Source organism: Dermacentor silvarum, chromosome 7 (assembly GCF_013339745.2).
Source record: "Dermacentor silvarum isolate Dsil-2018 chromosome 7, BIME_Dsil_1.4, whole genome shotgun sequence".
Taxonomy (NCBI): domain Eukaryota; kingdom Metazoa; phylum Arthropoda; class Arachnida; order Ixodida; family Ixodidae; genus Dermacentor; species Dermacentor silvarum.
In genome coordinates this window covers 114,419,153-114,427,161 of record NC_051160.1, presented here as the reverse complement: position 1 = coordinate 114,427,161, position 8,009 = coordinate 114,419,153, and positions in this window count along the sequence as shown.

Sequence of the window (8,009 nt, the reverse complement as noted above, 5' to 3'; positions counted from 1 at the left end):
ATTAAATTTTTCTTGTCAAAAATGTCTTATATATGCAGCACCGAGCGACTAGAATAATGAGCGAATTGCAAAATTTGTAATAAATTACAATACCACTTTATGGACGCGAAATTTTGCGAATGAGCCCTGCGTTAGTGATTGATTTCCAAAATTGCGTAGACTCTCAGACTATCCTTTACTCGCTCGGCGCTATTTTTTATGATTAAGTCACGAGATCGTGTCCCTGTCCAGAAAGGCTGTTGCTAATAAAAACAATTTCATTAAAAAAGAATATATCCTTAGATTATACATGCCAAAACACAATCTGATTATTAGGCACGCCGTTGTGGATGACCCCGGATTCATTTTGAACATCTGGGGTTCTTTAACATGCACCTAAATTTAAGTATAGAAGAGCACTTTCGCATTTGGCCTCTATAAAAATGCGACCACTACGGCCGGGGCCGAATCAGTGAGCTCAGCTCAGCAGCGCACCGCAATAGATAGCCACAGGGCTGCCACATCTGGTGGTTATAGTGAACATACGTCACAATATATAACGTTTGTTGTCTTCCTACTGTTGGCAATTACAAAATAACGCTAGAGAAAAGATGAAGACAGAAAATTGAGAGCGCCGTCCTTCGCGAGCACGCAGTTAGAGTGTAAACAAACGAATGGTAACGCAGCTAGTCTAGCCGGAGCATAGCACGCGACGAAGGCGTGGCCTGAGTGACATCACCGGAACGCCGTTGGCAGCGCCGGGATCGGTCGTGCACAAGGCTAATAGCGCCTCTCCATCAATGAATTTATCACACCCTGTGTCCTAAAAATAGTAACACTGAGGAGCGCGGGAGCCGCCGGGTATTTTCTGCGCGTATATCTACCTAAATCGCCGGCGACATCACAGTTCCCTAAGATACGGTCTCGTACACTAATGCAAAACTTCTCGGGCCTCAGCGGTTACGAGTAACAGTGCTACTAGTTCCTATTTGCCGTTGCTCAACGCTCCAGTTACCAAATTTTTGCCCGACGAGAGCCGCGCCGTGGTTTAGTGGCTATGGCGTCGCGCTGCTGACCTCGTGGTCATGCGATCGATCCCAGCTGCTTTTTGATGCGAGCGGAACGCAAGAACCCTCGTGTACGGAATGAAGCTCGCTGTTAAAGAACCCCAGTGGGTCGACATTAACCTGAAGCCCACGGGAGCACTACGGCGTGCGTCAATGATATGGGAGGTTTGGCACGTAAAACCATTTTTTTTAATTAGGCGGGGTTGGGACCGATTTTTGGAGTCGGCTTTTCGGAACCTTCCGCAATATTCTGCCAACAAGAAAAAAAAAGACATCTTAGTATACTGATTACATGAGAGAACAACAAGAAAGAATGGTCAACGAAGCGATGAGGCTTGAAAAATAATGGCGGCACATTTTACGTTTGTTGCTAGGCTGTCGAACTGCTCATTCACTGTCATTCACTTAGGTGAATGCCGCGTCCAATCGATCAGGGTCTCTTGCAACGGTGGCACAGGACTGTTTGCAGGCACTAAAGCATAGCTCTATGCTTTGTTCCAAGAGACGGCTCTACAAACACAGCACAAGGCAATCTATAAAACAAGCGAAAGAATACAACCTAAACGCACATTATGTGCGGTCACACACGCACGTAAACACACTTGCAAAGCAGCCAGAGCTATGATAAACAGACGCAGCGAGCCTTCAGGATAAGTTGTTATGGCTTTGTCTAAACCGATTACCAAAATTCCTGGGTTTCGCATATTTTCATTTCTTTAAAACAACGTTGCCTCCGTGCCTCCTCATGCCCTGTGACACATTGTCTAACTTCGTACTTTTTCTTCGCCTGGTGGCCAGCCAAACTCCCGTCCCCATAGATGACCTGGAGACGACAGAAGCGAGGTCATTCTGTTCTGCTAGCTTTGAATCAAGGGCCACTCTGTTAGGAACCAAGGATTCGCGATAACGTTTAGATAAACAGCAGCAGAGAAAGCGGCCCAAGCAGCTCAGCCATAAAACGTATTGTCGGCGGGGTCGTCAGCGGCGCACGTTCTTTTACGATCACCGACGAGGCTGTGGCTCGACGTGAACGAGGTGAGTGGGCCTTTTCTACTGTGAAAAGGAGCGCTTTTTGCGACGCATTGCGTCATGTTTCTGTGCTATGCTTTTTTTTAAAGCCAGCTCGGTGGATACCGCGTGAAAAGGAGCGACTTGTACGAGGCTACCTTCAACAGTGTAATGCTTAATCTAGTATCTCAAGTGTTCATTGTGTAGCAGCGCAACAAAGGGACACCGATAAAGGATAAAATCCGCCGGAAAAATAGTGCCCTGAGGAACTTGCCCAAGCTCTTTAGAAGCGCAAATATGTGGTTATATCGGATTTACACGCTGTGTCAGACCGCTTCAAAAAGATTGCCAGTATATAACTACGATGTTGAGCTGTTGTTTTCAGCGAAAACAAACATGGCAATATTTGTGCGGCCAATGAAAGAAACTTTGAAGGCAGGGCATGTCATCAGGCTAGTGGATGTTTACGAATATCCTGCTTCGTGCCTTGTGATGTTGGTGTCGTTTATAAGGTACCCCTTTCATGTGACAAGGTGTTCATTTGGCCCGGCCGATGCGCAAATGTTCGCCTGAACTAACACTGCAACTCACTAAAAGACCACAAATTCCCCATTTGTAGAGTCATTGTTCCTGCGTTTGCGAACCGGATTTTACATACACGGACATCGTCAAAAGACACAAAGACCAGCGTGCACGTGGGGTAGGTGATGCTTGTCGGGGCACGAGCAGATCGGTGTGAGTCAAATGTCTATCTCTTTATCGCTGGGTGAATGTGCATACTTCAATAATATGTAACGACTTGTTATTGGGTTTGGTTTGTTTTGTCGTCAGTTTAGTTCGTTTGTTTACCCGTTTTCGGTGTGTGCCGCTGTGTCACGTGTGAGTGAGTGAGTGAGTGAAATAACTTTTATTAGAGGTCCGGCGAGGACACGAACTCGCGTCATTAAAGTTTCAGTTCAAAAACAGACCTTGGGTCGTCGGTTCTCGTCCGTGTCGTTGGTTTGTCCTGATGCACAATGAACGCGTTCCAACTCGCCCAGTTCACTACAACACATGAAATGCAGAAGAATAAAGCCCCAACGTGTCGTGCACGTTCATATTTTCACCGTGCCGCCGCAGTAATTAAATAATGAATTGGACGGGCCAGGGTAGCAGAAAGGTCGCTCATGCTACGTCGTCCGCCTTGTCAATGCAGTAAGAAAGGAAGAAGGTCACCTTACATGATATTCAAGCAATGGAAGCTTCGTTTGTTTTCTAAATAACCTAAACTGTTCCTTTAACGAGTATTGTTCAATGCATTCGTATCGTTCTCGAAAAGCCGGCGGTTGAAAAGAAAGTGCTGCGAGTTTAAATAGATTAGGTCATCGTGCTTTATTGGTATGAAAAATGGCTGCACTGCATTAATTAATTCATCCATTGTACTGATTTTGTCGTAGCCTACACGTCATTACAATTTACTCAGATGTCAGAAAGAGAAGACATCGAGAGCGGTGGTGTCCGACATACCAAGCGGAAAAAAATAATGACCATGGTTTTTTTTTTACGCGGCCGCACACAAAAATGCCACTTTAGCAACGCACGGCTCTCTTCGCTGTCTTTGCTTTGTTCGGAGGAGAGGGGGTATATTGTTTGGGGTTCCTTACGGTTGCGCACCTTTCAGCGAACAGTAGTACAATAGCCGTGACAACTGTACAGTGTCGATGCGTCCTTGTTCTTTTCTGGAGGAAATTCCTTAGGTTAAATTCCCTAGGTAACCCACCGCCATGGTTTAGTGGCTGTGGAGTCGCTCTGCTGACCTCGTGGTCATGCGATCGATCCCAGATGCTTTTTGAACCCTCGTGTACGGAATGAAGCTCGCGTTAAAGAACCCCAGTGGGACGACATTAACCTGAAGCCCCCGGGGGCACTACGGCGTGCGTCACAATGATATGGGAGGTTTGGCACGTAAAACCATTTTTTTTAATTAGGCGGGGTTGGGACCGATTTTGGGACGGCTTTTCGGAACCTTCGCAATATTCTGCCAACAAGAAAAAAAAAGACATCTTAATATACTGATTGCATGAGAGAACAACAAGAAAGAATGGTCAACTAAGCGATGAGGCTTGAAAAATAATGACGGCACATTTTACGTTTGTTGCTAGGCTGTCGAACTGCTCATTCACTGTCAAGTGCAGCAGCGCCCATGGCGATAGCGTGGTGACAAAGCTCAGCGAGGCAACTGATTGCGGCAGCGATGCGGAATGTGCAGACTGCGGCTTGGGCCACTTACGTCTCGGGACATGAGAACGGTGCCGGGGCTTTGGGCACGTGCCGACTTGGACGTTGTGCAGCGTATCCGGCACGTGCGCAGTGGTGAAAGCCAGCGCTCGTGTTGTCTATCTTTTTCACATATCGTACGCGCATCACAAAAACAGTACGAAGTGCCTGTGAGAACTTGCTGACGCCTTGTGAAGATGTGCGTCGCCTTGGCGGCGCCGTCGTTGCATTCAGAGTGCTATGCTCTGAACGTCAACTTTATGTATCTCTTTTGTATTCCTCGCTATGTTCCGTTACTTCCATTATCAATAGAGAATAGCGGTAACGACCCTCCAACAAAAACAAACAATGAAAGCAAAAACGAATGGCCAGGAAGAAGCTGTTTCAGTGACCGTGGTATCATATATATAAACACCAGCACGCCTTTCTATTCACTCGGAACCCCGAGTGAATGCGTACAAGCTTGACTAAAATATTAGTGAAAGCGCGCCGCCTGCCGAACTGTAGAACTAAGATCGCGTTGAAAAAAAAAAGTGTGGTTTACCGTCTATAAATTTGCACAGAGGCTTCTGAGAAACGCCGTATTGAGGGCTCCGGCACCAGAATAATTTTGACTACCCGCGGCTCTTTAACGTGCACCATATGTACGGTAGCAGAGCGTTATCGTGTTCCGGCCGCATGAGAATGCGGCTGCCACGACATAGTTCGAACCCGCAACCTCGTGCTCAGCAACGCGTCATCGCCATTGAGCTACCCTAACGGGTGGCGGACCGCGTTGAACGAGCTGTGTAGTTGCAGAGATATCTCCCGCGCGGCCTCGAGTTGGTGCACGGAAGAGGGCGATGAGTGCAGCTTTGGAGTCTAGTTTGTGTCGTGTTTGCGAGCTCACTATTCTGCAATCTAGACTTAATCATTACAGCGACGCTGTTGGCCTCTAGTCGGTCAGCATTTTTCGTGTCCGCGTCCGTCAGCAAAAAAAAAAAAAAAAAAAAAAATCACAGTCCTGCGCGGCACACGCATCACAGTCACAGCGTAAGCTGGAAGAGCGGCTCCATAGGCGCCATTTTCGGCACCACGCACTTCAGGGTCATTGCGGCGAAGTCTTTTCGCGTCGTTTTCACGACAATGATCTGAACTGAACGCTCGGCTTCGACGGCGAGCTGCGGTTTCTGCTCCTCACTGCACAGAGGTCTGCTGAGCCCGACGTTGCCTGGTTGCCCGACGTTGCCGCTTCTCCAGCAGAGGTTCGTACCTCGTGAGGATGCGCCATAATGTGTACTGAAGAGCAAATACAGGCATACAGACTACGTGGGGCACACGCCACATCCCTTGACTCGTGGCACGGTACGTTGCTGTTGATGATGATGAAGGTTTATTGGCATCCCCTTCGAAAAGGAGTGGTCACAAATAGTCACCTAGCCTGCTTGAGTTAACCAGTTCAAGCTACATGCAGCATGTAACTGCTATATGTAATAGCTGCATGTCGGGACACCTGGTGGAATTTCTCTGTCTACCTTCTACCGCTACCTATGCAACTGTTACATGGCGTGTCACCTGGTGTAATAATGCGCAACTGCGATGCAAAAGGGGCGCACGTATAGACGCTTCCCGGCGCGCATCTCACATCGCAAGGCAAGTGGCATGATACGATGCTGCTGCTGCTGATGTTGATGATTTATTGGCATCCCTTTGAAACGCGGCGGTGACATAGTCACCTAGACAGCTTGATATAATCAGGTACACTATATGTAGTTTTTCTAGCATTCTTGCATATTTCCTTAAACTTTATTTTCTTCCTCAACCTTCTCTAACTACCTTGTACCGCTAACTGTACATCTGTCACATGGGGTTCTACCTGGTTAATAATATGCAGCTGCAATGCATAGTGTGCACGTATCGACGCTAGGCGGCGCCCGTGCCACATCGCGTGTCTCTTCGCGCGCTAGGTCGCGTTTATAGGGCATCTTTCCGCTGCAAGCTAGCAAACCTGCGGTATGAAATGCCGCTCAATACAAACAAACATACACATCGCCCGTGCTGTATTGGAACATTGTTCCACTTGTTATGATCAACCAGGAATGCTCCAAGTGGACTTAGCTATGGCTTTTTATAGGGTCCGTCATCCTCTTCTCTTGTCAAGCATGCTAACGTCGGCTCCGTTATATTTAAAAGTGTGAAACTGTGCCATTTGATGTGGAAGAATGGCACCGGGGCTCGGCTGCTTGCGCAAGGAGCGAGGTAGAGGAAGAGTAGGAGGTGGACAGTTATTAGAGCAGCTGGCCCAGGAACGGGTGCTGTCACTGCGTCTCATTTATTCCGTTACAATGGCGCAGCCTACCAACGAACCTCTGCTGGACAACCTGCACTCGAACACTGTGTTGCGGAGCCGACGCATACTTCCCCGTCCCACTGCTTCTACTACTCTGGCTTCTGCAACCGAGATCACTACCGCTCCTGTCAAGTAAGCACGCTGTCTGCAACCGTCCACACGGTTGCAGACGGGAAGCGACTTAACTGCCGTGGGTATAGAAACAACCTCGGCGGCAAGGGACGCTGTACACGTTCCCTTGGGCTTTCTTTTGCATACCGCGCCGCAAGCGACCTCACCATCGACGCCAGAGGTCATCAATTGTACCTCGAATGCGGTTTCCAGCGATCTCGCCGTATTCACGCAGGCAATCGCTGCCATGAGCAAATGCTTCGAAGACGCCCACATCTCCGTCGCCACAGTATGGTACGTACCCGCGCTGCCTCCGCCACTCTCACAGAAATTCCAGAATTTCGGGGATTTCCGGATAATCCCGACACTATCTTTTTGGGCTGCAGATTCACCGTGGTAAACTGATAATTCTGCGTTAAAGTGGATGTTTTCCAAGCAGCAGCTAAAGCACAAGTTTGCCCGGTGGATTTTCACGCTTCAATAATATGATTCGACGTGCGTCGAGGTCTTGAATAACATCGCCGATGCCTTATCACGCAACTTCCTCGAACGCTTGGAACGCAACAGGCAAAATCACATCTTTTTTGCCCAAGTAGACATAACCAAAGCGCAACAAGATGACAAAGGCTTCGTAGGACAATTATTGCCTCTATAACTGGCACAAAGACAAACTCGATGTTTGCAATAAGCATTGTGTACTGTACCGTCATCAGTGGCAGAAGGACCGTTCGGAAGAATTTACCTCCTGGCGGTTCCTAAATCTTTTCGTGTAGAAATACTGCGAGCCATTCATGACACCCACGAAGGAGGGCACATCGGCCAACGAGCACGCTCCGCAAGCTCAAAAACGCTTCTGGTGGCCGAAGATGCAAGTAATGTGCGCTCTTACGTCGCCAACTGCGAAGCGTGTCAGCAGTTTAAGCGACTGCCGGGGTGCCAGCCTGGACTGTTAAAACCTGTTGAGGTACGGAAGACATCTTCATACAGTTGGTATCAACTACATAGGGCCGCTACCCACCTCCACTGCTGGAAACCGCTATATCATTGTAGCTGCGGACTATATCTGTCCAATACGTGAAGTGACGGCCGTACCATCCCTGGCATCTACTCATTTGGTCGATTTCTGAAACGCAGGTTTGAATGTAGGCATGGCTTGCCGAAGAAGTGATATCAGATCCAGCCTCAGCATTCGCAGCCGGGAACTACGAAAGTACCTTTCCACGGCGGGGGTTAGCAATATTAGGCACGCGTAGGGGGGG